Below are 17,476 nucleotides of genomic sequence, written 5' to 3' on the forward strand. Positions count from 1 at the left end.
TGGTGATAGGGAACCCAAGGTTGAGTAAGGATAGTGTTGATGTTTTGTGGTGTCGTTAACCATTGACATAGGGCAACATGTGTACTAAATGTTAAATGAGGAACTGTTTTGTTCTGTAAGCCTTCATCTTCAGTGAGAATAGCAGCACAATTGGAAGAGCGTAGTTGATGTCACTGAACTGTGCATGTAGAAATTTTTGAAATGTTACATCTTTGGCTATGTATATTTTCACCAAAAGGAAAGAGAAGGGAGAGAGTTGACATGTTGTGGAGTTGTTAACCAATGTCATAAAACAATATGTGTACTACTGTTTCATGAGAAACTATTTGTTCTGTAAACCTTCACCTGAAGTACAATAAAAAAAAATATGTAAAAAAAGAACATTTCAAGATCTATCCTGAATTCAGTGCTGTCAGTGATAGAATAATATCCATAAGCCTGTAAGAAAGGACAGTTAATATGACTATTATTCAAATTTACCCATCAACCACTAAAGCCAAAGATGAAGAAACGGAAGATTTTCACCAACTTCTGCTGTCTGAAATTGACTGAACATGCAATTAGGATGCATTGATAAATACTGGTGATTGAAATGTGAAAGCTGGAGACAAAGAAGAAGGATTGGTAGTTGGAAAGTATGGCTTTGGTGTTGCAGGAGATCACATGATAGAATTTTGCAAGACCAGTGACTTCTTCATTGCAAATACCTTTTTCAGCAACATAAACTGCAACTGTACACGTGGATCTCACCAGATGGAATACACAGGAATCACATTGACTACATCTGTGGAAGGAAACAATGGAAAATCTCAATACCATCAATCATAACAAAGCCAGGGGTCGACTGTGGAACAGACCATCAATTGCTCATATGCAAGTTCAAATTTTCTAAAGAAAATTAGAGCAAGTCCACGAGTGCCAAAGTATGATCTTAAGAATATCCCACCCGAATTTAGAGACCATCTCAAGAATAGATTTGACACGTTGAACACTAATGACCAAAGACCAGATGAGCTGCGGAGTGACGACGAGGACACCATACATGAAGAAAACAAGAGGTCGTTAACAAGACAGGAAAGAAAAGACAAAAATGGATGTCAGAAGAGACTCTGAAACTTGCTCTTGAACGTCGAGTAGCTAAAGCAAAAGGAAGAAACGATGAAGTAAAAGAGCTGAAAGAAGATATCAAAGGGCAGCTCACAAAGACAAAGTAAAGTATTATAAGGACATGTGCAAAGACCTAGAGACAGAAAACCAAAAGGGAAGAACATGCTTGGCGTTTCTCAAGCCGAGAGAACTGACGAAAAAATTCAAGCCTTTTGAAGGATTCTACGGGGAAAGTATTTAATGCCACAGTGATTAGGGAAGGAATACACAGAGTCACTACACCAGAAAGGATTGGTTGACCTTCAAGCATAAGATCAGGAACTGATGGTACTGAAGGAAGAAGTCCAACCTGCACTGAAGGCATTGGCATAAAACAAGTCTCCAGGAATTGACGGAATATCAATTGGGATGTTTCAACAAATGCAGCACTGGAAATTCTCACCACGTATGCCAAGAAATTTGCAAAACAGCTACCTGGCCAACCAACTGGTAGAGATCCATATTTATGCATATTCCCAAGAAAGGTGATCCAACCGAATGTGGAAATTATCAAACAATATCATTAATATCACATGCAAATAAAATTTTGCTGAAGGCCATTCAAAAGTGGCTGCAGCAGTTCATCAACAGGAAACTGCCAGAAATTTGAGCCAGATTCACAAGAGGACATGGAACCAGGGATATCATTGTTGATGTCAGATGGATCCTGGCTGAAAGCAGAGAATACCAGAAGGATGTTTACCTGTGCTTTATTGACTATGCAAAGGCATTTAACTGTGTGGATCATAATAAATTATGGATAACATTGTGAAGAATGGGAATTCCAGAACAATTAATTGTGCTCATGAGGAACCTGTACATAGATCAAGAGGCAGTTGTTAGAACAGAACAAGGGGAAGTTGTGTGGTTTAAAGTCAGGAAAGATGTGTGTCAGAGATGTGTCTTTTCATCATACCTATTCAATCTGTATGTTGAGCAAATAATCCGAGAAACTGGACTATACGAAGAAGAACATGGCATCAGATTGGAGGAAGGCTCATTAACATCTTGCCATATGCAGACGACACAACCTTGCTTGCTGAAAGGGAAGACAACTTGAAGCACTTACTGATGAAGGTCAAAGACTACAGCCTTCAGGATGGATTACACTCCAACATAAAGCAAACAAAAATCCTCACAACTGGACCAATAAGCAACATCATGATAAACGGAGAAAAGATTGAAGTTGTCGAGGATTTCATTCTACTTGGATCCACAATCAACACCCATGGAAGCAGTAGTCAAGAAATCAAAAGACGCATTGCATTAGGCAAATCTGACGCAAAAGACCACTTTAAAGTGTTGAAAATCAAAGATGTCACCTTGAAGACTAAGATGCGCCTGGCACAAGCCTCATATGCATGCGAAAGCTGGACAATGAATAAGGAAATTCGAAGAATTGGTGCCTTTGAATTGTGGTATTGGCGAAGAATATTGAATATACCATGGACTGCCAAAAGAATGAACAAATATGCCTTGGAAGAAGTACAACCAGAATATTCCTTAGAACAAGAATGGCGAGACTATGTCTCACATACTTTGGACATGTTATCTGGAGGGATCAGTCCCTGGAGAAGGACATCATGGTAAAGAAGAGAGCCAGCGAAAAAGAGGAAGACCCTCAACAAGATGGATTGACACAGTGACTGCAACAATGGGCTCAAGCATAACAGGGACTGTGGGGATGGCACAGTACCAAGCAGCGTTTCGTTCTCTAGTACATAGGATCATTATGAGTCAGAAATGCCTTGGCAACACCTAGCAACAACATACATCTCCTAGTGATTCTGCTCTTCCCCAGTCATAGTTTGAGTGCCTTCCAATCTGAGGGGCTCATCTTCTGGCACTATATCAGACAACGTTCTGCTGCTATTTATAAGGTTTTCAAGGGCTACTTCTTTTCAGAAGTAGACCACCAGGTCCTTCTTCCTAGTCTTAGTCTGGAAGCTCAGCTGAAACCTGTCCACCATGGGTGACCCTGTTGGTGTTTGAAAACCAGTGGCATAGCTTCCAGCATCATGGCAACACACAAGCCCCCACGGTATGACAACACGCCGCCCTCCATGCATGTATCAGGAGATGTATAGATAGATATATAAGAGGATCCCTGGTGGCACAATGGCTGTGAGCTTGGCTGCTAAACGAAAGGTTGGAATTTCAAACAAACCCAGTGGCTCTTCTGGAAAAGACCTGGCAATCTGCTCCCATAAGGATTAACAACAACAACAACCAAAAAAAACCATTGCCCTCAAGTTGATTCTGACTCATAGCACCCCTGTAGGACAGGGTAGAACTGCCCCATAGGGTTTTCAAGGAATTATTGATGTATTTTACTCTCAACCTTTTGGTTAGCAGTGAACTTTTAACCACTGTGTCACCAGAGCTTATAGCCTAGCAAACCCTACGGGGCAGTTCTGCTCTGTCACATGGGGTCACTATGCATCAGAATTGACTCAATGGCACCTAACAACAAATATGTATTTGTATATATGTGCGTACTATATGTATATGTATGTATGCATATGTATATATGTATATGTATACACACACACATCCATATATATACATATATATCTCCAGGAATTAGACCTTACACAATTGTTGGAGCTGGTTAAACAGTCCACGTGAGACAATTGCTTCTATATCTGGCGCTGAAGCCTGAAGTCACAGACAATGCAGTCAGGAAGAAAAGATGAACACAAATCGAGGAAGGCAAGGACAGACTAGAAACTGTGAGGATGCATAGAAGCCGCAAGGATTTCTGGAACTCATGCTGGTCTCTTAACACCTCTGGGCCCCCAGCTTTGATGATGGAGTCATCTGAAGCAGAAGCCCTTGCCCCTTGTCATGGAGCTAACCATGCACTTAGCCCAGGAGTCCAGAGAAGCAGAAGGAGAGGATCTGGGAGGAGCTGAAGGAGCTATGGGCCTGGCTGCTTTCCCATGTTAAACACGTGGCCCAGCAGATAAGTAATAACATGCCTGAGCTACAACAGTGCTTCATGGACTGTGTCAATCTTCCTAGCATAAAAATTTATTGCTTTTGCTTCATTTCTGTCTTCTATATCTTGTGAAAAATGTCTGTTGTAGCTAGTGCTAACCTGGAACTATGCCAGGAAAGGAATTCTAGCTTAGCTAAATTCACACAATACAAATTCATCTCGGGAATGAATGCAAGGTAGAAGAAAGATAACATATTACCTTTAACCATAGATCACAAGGAAGATTTAATACACAATTGTTCTCCATGGAGACTGCGCAGACTTCTAAGTCCCTTTAGTTCACATCAAAGACTTACTGTTTCACTCTTAGCGGTGATAGTGTTGTTGCTGTTAGGTGTTGTCGAGTCAGTTCTGACTGATAGTGATGTACCACAGAATGAAACAGTGCCTCGTCCTGCACCATACTCACAGACGTTATTATGCTTGAACCCATTGTTGCCCACTGTGTCAGTCCATCTCGTCAAGGGTCTTCCTCTTTTCTGCTGACCCTGTACTTTACCAAAGATGATGTCCTTCTCCAGGGACTAATCCCTCCTGAAAACATGTCCAAGGTATGTAAGACGTAGTCTCACCATCCTTGCTTCTCAGGAGCATTTTGGTTGTACTTCTTCCAAGGCAGATTTGTTCATTCTTTTGGCAGTCCATGGTATATTCAATATTCTTCGCCAATACCACAATTCAAAGGCATCAATTCTTCTTCGGTCTTCCTTATTCATCACCTAGCTTTTGCATGTGTATGAGGTGATTGAAAACACCATGGCTTGAGTCAGGCGCACCTTAGTCTTCAAGGTGACATCTTTGATTTTCAACACTTTAAAGTGGTCTTTTGCGTCAGATTTGCCTAATGCAATGCGTCTTTTGATTTCTTGACTACTGCTTCCATGGGTGTTGATTGTGGATCCAAGTAGAATGAAATCCTCGACAACTTCAATCTTTTCTCCATTTATCATGATGTTGCTTATTGGTCCAGTTGTGAGGATTTTTGTTTGCTTTATGTTGGAGTGTAATCCATCCTGAAGGCTGTAGTCTTTGACCTTCATCAGTAAGTGCTTCAAGTCGTCTTCCCTTTCAGCAAGCAAGGTTGTGTCGTCTGCATATGGTAGGATGTTAATGAGCCTTCCTCCAATCCTGATGCCATGTTCTTCTTCGTATAGTCCAGTTTCTCAGATTATTTGCTCAACATACAGATTGAATAGGTATGATGAAAAGACACATCTCTGACACACAGCTTTTCTGACTTTAAACCACGCAACTTCCCATTGTTCTGTTCTAACAACTGCCTCTTGATCTATGTACAGGTTCCTCATGAGCACAATTAAGTGTTCTGGAATTCCCATTCTTCACAATGTTATCCATAATTTATTATGATCCACACAGTCAAATGCCTTTGCATAGTCAATAAAGCACAGGTAAACATCCTTCTGGTATTCTCTGCTTTCAGCCAGGATCCATCTGACATCAGCAATGATATCCTTGTTTCCAAGTCCTCTTCTGAATCCAGCCTGAATTTCTGGCAGTTCCCCGTTGATGTACGGCTGCAGCCACTTTTGAATGATCTTCAGCAAAATTTCACTTGAGTGTGATATTAATGATATTGTTCGATAATTTCCACATTCGGTTCAATCACCATTCTTAAGAATATGCATAAATATGGATCCCTACCAGTTGGTTGGCCAGGTAGCTGTTTTCCAAATTTCTTGGCATAGAGAAGTGAGCACTTCCAGTGCTGCATCCGTTTGTTGAAGCACCTCAGTTGATATTCCGTCAATTCCTGGAGCCTTGTTTTTTGCCAGTGTCTTCAGTTCATCTTGGACTTCTTCCTTCAGTACCATCGGTTCCTGATCATATGCTACTCTTAAAATGGTTGAACATCGACCAATTCTTTTTGGTATAATGACTCTGTGTATTCCTTCCATCTTCTTTTGATGCTTCCTGAGTCATTTATTTTCCCCATAGAATCCTTCACTATTGCAACTTGAGGCTTGAATTTTTTCTTCTGTTCTTTCAACAGTGGTAGTACTGAGGACTATTTTCCGGATGTTTAAGTTCTGTTGAGTATATTAAAATAGCGGTTGCCTTACCTTGGAGTCTTTCTTCATTGAATTTAAGAATTGATGCTCTCTAGAGTATACTAGGGAAATGTTTTGTTTCCAAGTTTTTTTTATAGCATACTGTTTAAATCTATTCACATAGGAGAGAGAGAGAGATCGAAAGAGAGAGCTAGAGAGACAGAGAGAGAGAAAGAGAGTATCTATTTAGAGTTTCTATTAGTATCAGAAAAGGGATCTTACAATTTGGTAGTACTTTTTTAAAAATGAGCTTTACTGTGGTGGTGAGGTGAAGTGTTGCCTGTTTGAAGTCAACAAGTTGTCTAGTGGTTACACCTAATAAGATGAACTGTTTGTATCCTAGAAGGGTGACACCAGGTTGGGCCACTCACCTCGAAGGCTAGAGCAGGAACAATTTATAAATCCAAGGGTTAGCATTAGAGTCAGAGAAGTCTATGGGAAGCTATACTTAATGGATCTGAAAGCAATAAATAGCCTTTTTATTCGAATGCACTGGGTGTGCTGAGAGACAGTGCAGTGGCTAAAAGCACCAACTCTGGAATTGAAATTCCTGAGTTTTTACCTGGTTTCCACCGTATACCTTAAGCAAGTTACTTAAACTCTCTTTGACATCATTTATTTATATGTTAAAAGAGCATAACAATAAGAATAGCTACCTGAAGGAAGATTTAATGACTTAACATATGTAAAATGCTTACAATAGTACCTGACATATAGAAAGCACACCATAAGCACGCTATAAGTGTTAACTCATTATAGTTCCACAGCTGTAGGAGCTAAAACGACAGAAATGCCATTGGAATTTTTTAGCCAAAATGTGCAGAAACACCAAAAATACTACTTTGTAAGTGGGTACCATTTTCTGAGTATCCATTCATGTGGCAAAAAACAAATCAAAGCAAACCTGTTGCCATCGAGTCAATTCCAACTCAAAGCGACCCTATGGGACAGAGTAGAACTACCCCATAGGGTTTCCAAGGAATGGCTAGTGGATTCGAACTGTCGACCTTTTGCTTAGCAGCCGTAGCCGGCTGTAGCTCTTAACCACTGCACCACCAGGGCTCCATTCATGTGGCAAGTGTTATGCAAAATTCTTTTCAGCTGTAATTTAATTAAATCCTTACAGTATTTCCAGGGGATAAATCTTCTTATTTCCATTTTTTCAGTAAGACAACCGAAGCTCAGACGAGTTGAGTAATTTACCCAAGGTCACATAGCTGGAAAATAAAAGAACAAAGATTCCAATTCAGATCTATTTGATGCCAAACTCCATGGGTGCTCCAACTAGCATGCCATAAAGCCACACCCTATAATTCCACCTATTTCCATAGCAGTGAGCCTGCCCCTGAGGCCACTTCACATGCTCTTCTCCACCCATTGTTTCTTAAGCAATCCCCATCTTTTTCTCAAGGTCTTGACAAGAATCGAGCCTCACGTTTGTTCCTATATGGGAGATAATTTTAGCCACTGTTTTTTTTTTTTCTTCCACTTGGTGTTCTGACTTTTGAGGAGTAACCATATGTTTAGAAAGTGTTGGGAGACTTGTCCAGTTCTAGGGGAATATCTTAGTTATCTAGTGCTGCTATAATAGAAATACCACAAGTGGATGGCTTTAACAAACAGAAATTTATTCTCTCACAGTCTCTGGGGCTAGAAGTCCGAATTCAGCTCCAGGGGAAGGCTTTCTCACTCTGTCAGCTCTAGGGGAAGGTCCTTGTCATCAATCTTCCCCTAGTCAAGGGGCTTCTAAGCAAAGGGACCTTGTGTCCAAAGGACGCACTCTGCTCCCAGCTCTTCTTTCTTGGTGGTAGGGGGTCCCTCTCCTTTCTGCTCGATTTTCTCTTTCATATCTCAAAAGAGATGGACTCAAGATACAACGTGATCCTGTAGATTGAGTCCTGCCTCATTAACATAACTGTCTCTAATTCTGCCTCATTAACATCATAAAACAAAAAAAACCAAACCCATTGCTGTTGAGTCGATTTTGACTCATAACAACCCTCTAGGACAGAGTAGAACTGTCCCATGGAGTTTCCAAGGAGCGGCTGGTGAATTCAAACTGCTGACCTCTTGGTTAGCAGCCAAGCTCTTAACCACTGCACAACCAGGGCTCCATTAACATTATAGAGGTTAGGAGTTACAACACATAGGATAATCACATCAGATCACAAAATGACGGACGACTACACAATACTGGTAATCATAGCCTAGCCAAGTTGGTATATATTTTGGGGGGACACGATTCAACCCATAACAGGAAGGAAGAGATGAGGGATGAAGCTATGAACTTTGAGAACAAATTTTCACGAGGTTTTGCCCTTAGATCGGACTAGGGAGCCCTACCAACAGGAATAAGACACAAAGAACTGAGGTGAAATATTGGCAAGACTCCTGTATATCTGCAAGAGTTACCAGAGTAGGCAAAATAGAAAGAGGGCTTGTAGGTGAGACAGTAGCACCTGGGCTGTTTTTCAGGAAACAAGGGCTTTGAAACTCCCTGGGAAGCTGCAATTCTCAAAACTCTAGAGTTTTTCAGAGCCTTTGTGGTTGCCTTAGACTTCTCTACTCCAACCCTTGTTACTGGATTTGCCACTCAAGTTCTTCAGTTCCCTGGGGATTAACTCAGCACTGGAATCATTATCTGTGCATAATTACTTTGTGATCCAAATAGTTGACTAGAGACCATGTAGTCCTTTCCTTGTCAACGTGTTAAGCCTGCTGCTACCTAATGTAACAACTCTTTTGATGACAATGCTTACAAGTGTGGTACCTAAAAAGAATTTCAGAGCCATGACAGGAACATCATGAGAGAGGCATACTTTCACATGGGAAAGTGTTACCTCATTTACTTCCCCTTCATTCCAAAAGATCCTCTTTAGTTAGTGCTCTAGGGATTAAACTGCTTGAAAGACCCTGGAGGGACCCTGACTATACCTTTGGGGAATGACAAAGAGTGAGTGTGTGTGTTTGTGTGTGTGTGTGTGTGTGTGTGTGTAGAGGAGCCACTTCCGCATGTCTGTTTCATTCCACATCCACTCTCCTTCATCAACTCCATAGGGTTGAATGCAGAATTAGAGTATCACAGATTTCCTATGTCCAACCAGACCAGTTGCCGTTTAGTTGATTCTAGTGACCCCATAGTGTTGCAGAGTAAAACTGTGCTCCATAGGATTTCCAGTGGTGGTGACATTTAGAAGTAGATCACCAGGCCTCTGGGTAGATTCAAACCACCAACATTTCGGTTGGTAGCCAAGCCCTCAACCATTTGTGCTACATACTCCCTATAGCAGAACCTTTCTAAATACTTCCCAGGCATTTGAGATCTCATGCTTTCATCTGTACCAGTGACTCCATGACCTCATGGTAAACATTATTTCTGATTCTGTGAAAAGTCACAGGGAAAATTAAAAAGAACAAAAAAAGGGCTGTTGCTCATTTGAAACAAACAAACAAAAGTCTCCCAAAAAGGTAAGTTGGTTCACAGAGTGGGAGAGAACTCTATGTCTCTTCCATATCTTATCTGTTCCAGCTGGCAACAAAAGCTAATGACTGGCCATAAATGGTTAGCTGATGCTTCTGTATTGATTGTGGTTTGCAGCAGCCTTACTTCCTTTGCTTTGTGACATCATTTTCCTGTTCATTTCCCACAGTTGTATATGTGGGTTTATGTGATGTATGCTAATCCAACAAATGGAAGAAATTATGTGTGATGTCAAAGGGCTTTCAGGAGTACAATTTGGAAAAAAGGGGTAAGTACCTGAAGCATCCGAAAAGTAAAGAGTGATGAGATAGCTGATGAAGAATGCTTCCTAGTCTAAGATTAAAGAATCTGTCTCACCTAATGTTTTGAGCAAATTGATGATTCCCTCTATCGGCCATGACCTTCATGCTCCCCAACACGTACTTCTGGGCCAGTGGGCACTTTGGGCTACTGGACAGAAATTTACCCCTACAAAGTCTGAAAGGTTGACCAAGATTGAGTAGCCATGAGGGAGAGAAAAGGGCTTCTCTGAGGTAGTGTGGTTTGATGGAGCCATAAGAAATCCAGGAGTGTTACAATATTGGTGGAATCCCACAGAGACAAAAAGCATATTTGGGGCTGTTCAATTTGGCCAAAAATACTTCAGGCCTGAAGCTACTTTCCAGAATGGCTTTGGCCCACTATGAAATTCTATAACCACTCTGACCCTAATGACCTCACTTCCCCATGACTCTAAGAGCAGCATGGGATTTAACGGGGATGTCAGAAGTGGCCCTTAACTGATGGCTCTTACACTGAGAAAAGAGACCTTGAGTTATTGTATTTTCTTTTACCCTTTGTGCTATGGGGAGAACCTCCGGTACTTGCTTATTGAAATTTCCTGTCACTTGGTTGGTGTTTCAGCTTGGTAGTCAAAGATAAGGCATTTTGCAATGTTGCAATACTGTTTAATGTCTATTTAGTTCATGTGTTCTTCAAGTACTAGATACTGTACTTGCAGGAATAGGAAACAAGTACATGCTGATCTGGCCACTTGCATTAAGCCCATTATCCAAGCCATTTCTACTCAGCACTTAACTGTCTCTAGAAAAGGTAACCTCTTTTTAGGGGTCTGAGTTATAGTCCTCAAATTGGTGTCTGAGCTAATCCATTTTGCTATTACACGGCATCCACAGAAGCTCAGAGAAACTTCTTAGTCCCAAGGTGTGCAGCAATACTCGAGAGCAGGGAAAGATCCCATGGTTATCAGTGAAGCCACTGTTATATGCTTGGGTGACAGCAGCAGGAATGAAAAAACTAAAGATTTAGGACTCAAGCTTCTGGTACATCTAAGTGTCTTCGGGGTACTTCCTCAGTTTTTCAGTGTTTTTGAAAGTGCCTGGCATATAATAAGTGATCAGTAAAGATCTATTAAATGGATGCCTGCATGAATGCTTATCCTGGCCAGGCTTAGGGAGGGCTTTTACATCCAGGGCTGTGAGACTCCAGCCTAAGACAGCAGAACTCTCCTGGCAACTATTGGAACAAATGCCATAGGACTTAGTCTTCAGGCAATGGAGGGCTTCAGGCAACTGCGTAGCTTGATGGGTGGAGGAAAGGCTTTGTGGTTTTGAATATGGACATTTAGCACTTCAGCTTACTAGCTTATAAAATGTGGATGAGAGATCCCACTGGACTGAAGCAAATATTAAATAGCATTATTAACAGTGGTGAAAGCATCTAGTATACTGCCTAATGCTGTCTTGTAGATTTTCTGTATACTATTTGGACACTTGGACAAATATCAACATATCTTCATCATTTTGAGGTAAGGAATGTCAGAGAGGAAATGAACATGTACTGAGTACTACACATATGTATTAGGAAGGTCATATGTTATCTCTACTGTTTACAATAACCCTTGTGAGATAATAGTCTGTGAACCACTTAACCTCAAAATAGTTAAACTGCATATCCGGCTAGTAAATGATGAAGCCATAATTTAAATCCATGTATCTGTCTGATTCCACAGTCTATGCTCTGTTCTTTACAACGTGATGCTGCTTCCCTATGCTGTTGTTGTTGATTGGCTTCGACTTATGGCGACCTGTGTATTAAAAAAATGAAACATGGAGCTGTCTAATTAAGTGAGAAAAGTTTAGAACTGTGGAATTTTTCTACTTGGGGCATTCAGTTGATGTGTCTTAATTCTCTGCTTGGTTTCAAGAAGGTCACATGTAAAATAGATCTAGGTGAAACTTGTACCTAACATCTAGGATTCTATGCATATTAATTTAAATCAATTCTTGTCGTCAAGAAGTCAAGCAACTAATATTTATAATTCACTAATACAATTTTTTTCCAGTTTAAATAAATTTCTATTTTAGCATATCCGGCACAATGGTCAAGAGCTTGGCAGCTAATCAAAAGATAGACAGTTCAAATCCAACAGCTGCTTCTTGGAAACCCTACGCGGCAGCTCTAGTCTGTCCTATAGGGTTGGTATGAATCGGAATTGACTCAATGGCAACGGGTTTGGTTTGGTTATGTAGTATTGATATAATTAAATTTCATTTTTTCTCTTTTTCATTTGTTTCTTATAAGTTTGAAGGTCTCTATTTTTCCAAAAGAAAAAGTTCCTTCTCACGTTTTGGAGATGAGTGAACCACTTATGAATAAATATAACCTATACACACACACGGAGCCCTGGTGATGCAGTGGTTAAGAGCTTGGCTGTTAACCGAAAGGTTGGCAGTTTGAATCCACCATCCGCTCCTTGGAAACCCCACAGGGCACTTATAATCTGTCCTGTTGGGTGGTTATGAGTCAGAATCCACTTGATGGCAATGAGTTTCTTTCTTTTTTTTTATACGCACACATATAAAGAAGTTATGATTCTTGGCCCTCTCTCCTCTCTCTCTCTATATATTCGCTCTCTCTATATATATATATTCTCTCTCTATATATATATATATGTATAAATAGATAAATCCCCATGCATCTGTCAGTTTATCATACTGTGGGGGCTTGCATGTTGCTGTGATGCTGGAAGCTATGCCACCGGTATTCAAATACGAGCAGGGTCACCCATGGTGAACAGGTTTCAGCTGAGCTTCCAGACTAAGACAGACTAGGAAGAAGAACTCAGTGGTCTACTGCTGAAAAGAATTAGCCAGTGAAAACCTTATGAATAGCAGTGGAACGTTTTCCGATACAGTGCCAGAAGATGAGCTCCTCAGATTGGAAGGCACTCAAAATATGGCTGAGGAAGAGCTGCATCCTCAAAGTAGAGTCGACCTTAATGATGTGGATGAAGTCAACCTTTTGGGACCTTCATTTGCTGATGTAGAATGACTCAAAATGAGAAGAAACAGCTGCAAACATCCATTAATAATCGGAACATGAAATGTACTAAGTATGAATCCAGGAAAATTGGAAATGGTCAAAAATGAAATGGAATGCATAAATATCGACATCCTAGGCATTAGTGAACTGAAATGGAATGGTATTGGGCATTTTGAATTGAACAATCATATGGTTTACTATACCAGGACTGACAACTTGAAGAGAAATGGCATTGTGTTTATCATCAAAAAGAACATTTCAAGATCTATACCAAAGTACAATACTGTCAGTGATAGGACAATATCCATATACCTACAGGGAAGATCAGTTAATACGACTATTATTCAAATTTATGCACCAACCACTAAGGCTAAAGATGAAGAAATTGAAGATTTTTACCAACTTCTGCAGTCTGAAATTGATCGAACATGCAATCAGGATACATTGATAATTACTGGAGATTGGAATGTGAAAATTGGAAACAAAGAAGAAGGATCGGTAGTTGGAAAATATGGCCTTAATGATAGAAGAGATGCTACAGATCTCATGATAGAATTTTGCAAGACCAATGACTTCTTCACTGCAAATACCTTTTTTCACCAACATAAATGACAACTATACAAGTGGACCTCACCAGATGAAATACACAGGAATCAAAATGACTACATCTGTGGAAAGGGAAGATGGAAAAGCTCAATATCATCAGTCAGAACAAGGCCAGGGGCTGACTTCGGAACAGACCACAGATTGCTCATATGCAAGCTCAAGTTGAAACTGAAGAAAATTAGAACAAGTCCAAGAGAGCTAAAGTACGACCTTGAGTATATCCCACCTGAACTTAGAGATTTGACATGTTGAACACTAATGACTGAAGACCAGACAAGTTATGGAATGACATCAAGGACATAATACATGATGAAAGCAAGAGGTCATTAAAAAGACAGGAAAGAAAGAAAAGACCAAAATGGATGTCAGAAGAGACTCTGAAACTTGCTCTTGAACGTCGAGTAACTAAAGCAAACAGAAGAAATGATGAAGTAAAAGAGCTGAACAGAAGATTTCAAAGGGCGGCTCAAGAAGACAAAGTAAAGTATTATAATGACATGTGCAAAGACCTGAAGATAGAAAACCAAAAGGGAATAACACACTCGACCTTTCTCAAGATGAAAGAACTGAAGAAAAAATTCAAGCCTCAAGTTGCAATATTGATGGATTCTACAGGGAAAATATTAAACAATGCAGGATGGATCAAAAGAAGATGGAAGGAATCACTATACCAAAAAGAACTGGTCGACATTCAACTATTTCAGAGGGCAGCATATGATAATGAACCGATGGTGTTGAGGGAAGAAGTTCAAGCTGCACTGAAGGCATTGGTGAAAAACAAGACTCCAGGAATTGATGGAATACAAACTGAGATGTTTCAACAAACAGATGCACTGCTGGAAGTCCTCACTTATCTATGCCAAGAAATTTGGAAGAGAGCAACCTGGACAAGTGACTGGAAGAGATCCATATTTATGCCTATTCCAAAGAAAGCTGATCCAACAGAATGTGGAAATTATCAAGCAATATCTTTAATATCACACACAAGTAAAATTTTGCTGAAGATCATTCAAAAGCAGCTGCAGCAGTATATTGACAGGGAACTGCCAGAAACTCAAGACAGATTCAGAAGATGACATGGAATCAGGGATATCAGATGGATCCTGGCTCAAAATAGAGAATACCAGAAAAATGTTTACCTGTGTTTTATTGACAATGCAAAGGCATTCAAATGTGTGACTCATAACAAGTTATGGATACATTGTGAAGATTGGGAATTCCAGAACACTTAATTGTGTTCATGAGGAACCTGTACGTAGATCAAGAGGCAGTCATTCGAACAGAACAAGGGGATACTGTGTCGTTTAAAGTCAGGAAAGGTGTGTGTCAGGGTTTTATCCTTTCACCATACCTATTCAATCTGTATGTTGAGCAAATAATCCAAGAAGCTGGACTATATGAAGAACAGGGCGTCAGGAATGGAGGAAGACTCACTGACAACCTGCATTATGCAGATGACACAACCTTGCTTGCTGAAAGTGAAGAGGACTTGAAGCACTTACTGATAAAGATCAAAGATCACAGCCTTCAGTAGGGATTACACCTCAACATAAAGAAAACAAAAATCCTCGCAACGAGACCAATAAGCAACATCATGATAAATGGAGTAAAGATTGAAGTTGTCAAGGATTTCATTTTACTTGGATCCACAGTCAACACCCATGGAAGCAGCAGTCAAGAAGTCAAAAGACATATCGCATTGGTCAAATTTACTGTGAAAGACCTCTTTAATGTGTTGAAAAGCAGAGATGTCACCTTGAAGACTAAGGTGCACCTGATCCAAGCCATGGTGTTTTCAATTGCCTCATATGCATGAGAAAGCTGGATGATGAATAAGGAAGACTGAAGAATTGACTCTTTTGAATTGTAGTGTTGGCTAAGAATATTGAATATACCATGGACTGCCAAAAGAATGAACAAACCTGTCTTGGAAGAAGTACAACCTGAATGCTCCTTAGAAGCAAGCATGGTGAGACTATGTCTCAAATACTTTGGACATGTTAACAGGAGGGATCAGTCCCCAGAGAAGTATGTCATACTTAGTAAAGTAGAGGGTCAATGAAAAAGAGGAAGACCCTCAACAAGATGGATTGACACAGTGGCTGCAACATCGGGCTCAAGGATAACAACAATTGTGAGGATGGTGCAGGACTGGGCAATGTTTTATTCTGTTGCACATAGGTTCATTGTGAGTTGGAACCAACTAGATGGCATCTAACAACAACAACAAATATATAAATGTATACACACACACACACACACACACACACATATATATATGTCTGTCTTGGAGAAGTACAGCCAGAATCCTCTTTAGAAGCAAGGAGGGTGAGACTACATCTCACATACTTTGGACATGTTATCAATGAGATCAGTCCCTGGAGAAGGACAGCATGCTTGGTAAAGTGGAGGGTCAGCAAAAAAGAGGAAGACCCTCAACGAAATGTGTTGACACAGTGGCTGCAATAATGGGCTCAAGTATAACAACGATTGTGAGGATGGTGCAGGACCAGGAAGTATTTTGTTCTGTTGTACACAGGGTTGCTATGAGTCTGAACCGACTCAAGGGCATCTAACAAGAACATATATATATATGTATAAGCATATAAGTGTGTGTGTATATATATGTATATTTTTTGGTTTTGGGTGTCGTCGATTTCAACTAATAGTGACCCCATGTGACAGAGTAGAACTGTCCCATAGCTTTTTCTAGGCTGTATCTTTATGAAAACAGATAGCCAGGTTTTTCTCTTGCAGAACAGCTGGGTGGGTTCAAACCAACAACCTTTCAGTTAGCAGCCGAGAGCTTAACAATTGCACCACCAGGGCTCCATAGATATATACTCATAGTGACCCTACGTACAACAGAACAAAACACGGCCTAGTCCTGTGTCATCCTCACAATCACTGTTATGCTTGAGCCCATTGTTGCAGCCACTGTGTCAATCCATCTTGTTGAAGGTCTTCCTCTTTTTCCCAGACCCTCTACTATACCAAGCATGATGTGCTTCTCCAGACAGTGGTCCCTCCTAATAACATGTCCAAAATACATGAGACAAAATCCTGCCACCCTTGATTCTAAGGAGCATTCTGGCTGTACTTCTTCCAAGACAGATTTGTTCCTTCTGCTGGCAGTCCAAGGCATATTCAACATTCTTTGCCAAAATCATAACTCAAAGGCATCAATTCTTCTTCAGTCTCCTTTATTCATTATACAACTTTCGCATGCGTATGAGGCTATTGAAAACATCATGGCTTGAGTTGGGTCACATTAATCCTTAAAGTGACATCTTTGCTTTTTCACACTTTAAAGAGATCTTTTGCAATAGATTTGCCCAATGTCATGTGCCATTTGATTTCTTGACTGTTGCTTCCATGAGCATTGATTGTGGATCCAAGTAAAATAAAATCCTTGACAACTTCAATCTTTTCTCCATTTATCATGATGTTGCTTATTGGTTCAGTTGTGAGGAGTTTTGTTATCTTTATGTTGAGGTGTAATCCCTACTGAAAGCTGTGGTCTTTGATCTTCATCAATAAGTTCTGCAAGTCCTCTTCACTTTCAGGAAGCAAGGTTGTGTCATCTGCATAATGCAGGTTGTCAATGAGTCTTCCTCCAATCCTGATGCCGCTTTCTTCTTCATATATTTCAGTTTCTCTGATTATTTGCTCAGTGTACAGATTGAATAAGTATGAGGAAAGGTAAATCCATGATGCAGAGCTTTAGTGATTTTAAACCACACATTAATGCCCCTTGTTCTGTTCAAATGACTGCCTCTTGCTCTATGTACATGTTCCTCATGAGTACAATTAAGTGTTCTGGAATTCCCATACTTTGTGATGTTATCC

The sequence above is a fragment of the Trichechus manatus genome, unplaced genomic scaffold, assembly GCF_000243295.1.
Source record: "Trichechus manatus latirostris isolate Lorelei unplaced genomic scaffold, TriManLat1.0 scaffold00002, whole genome shotgun sequence".
Taxonomy (NCBI): Eukaryota; Metazoa; Chordata; class Mammalia; order Sirenia; family Trichechidae; genus Trichechus; species Trichechus manatus.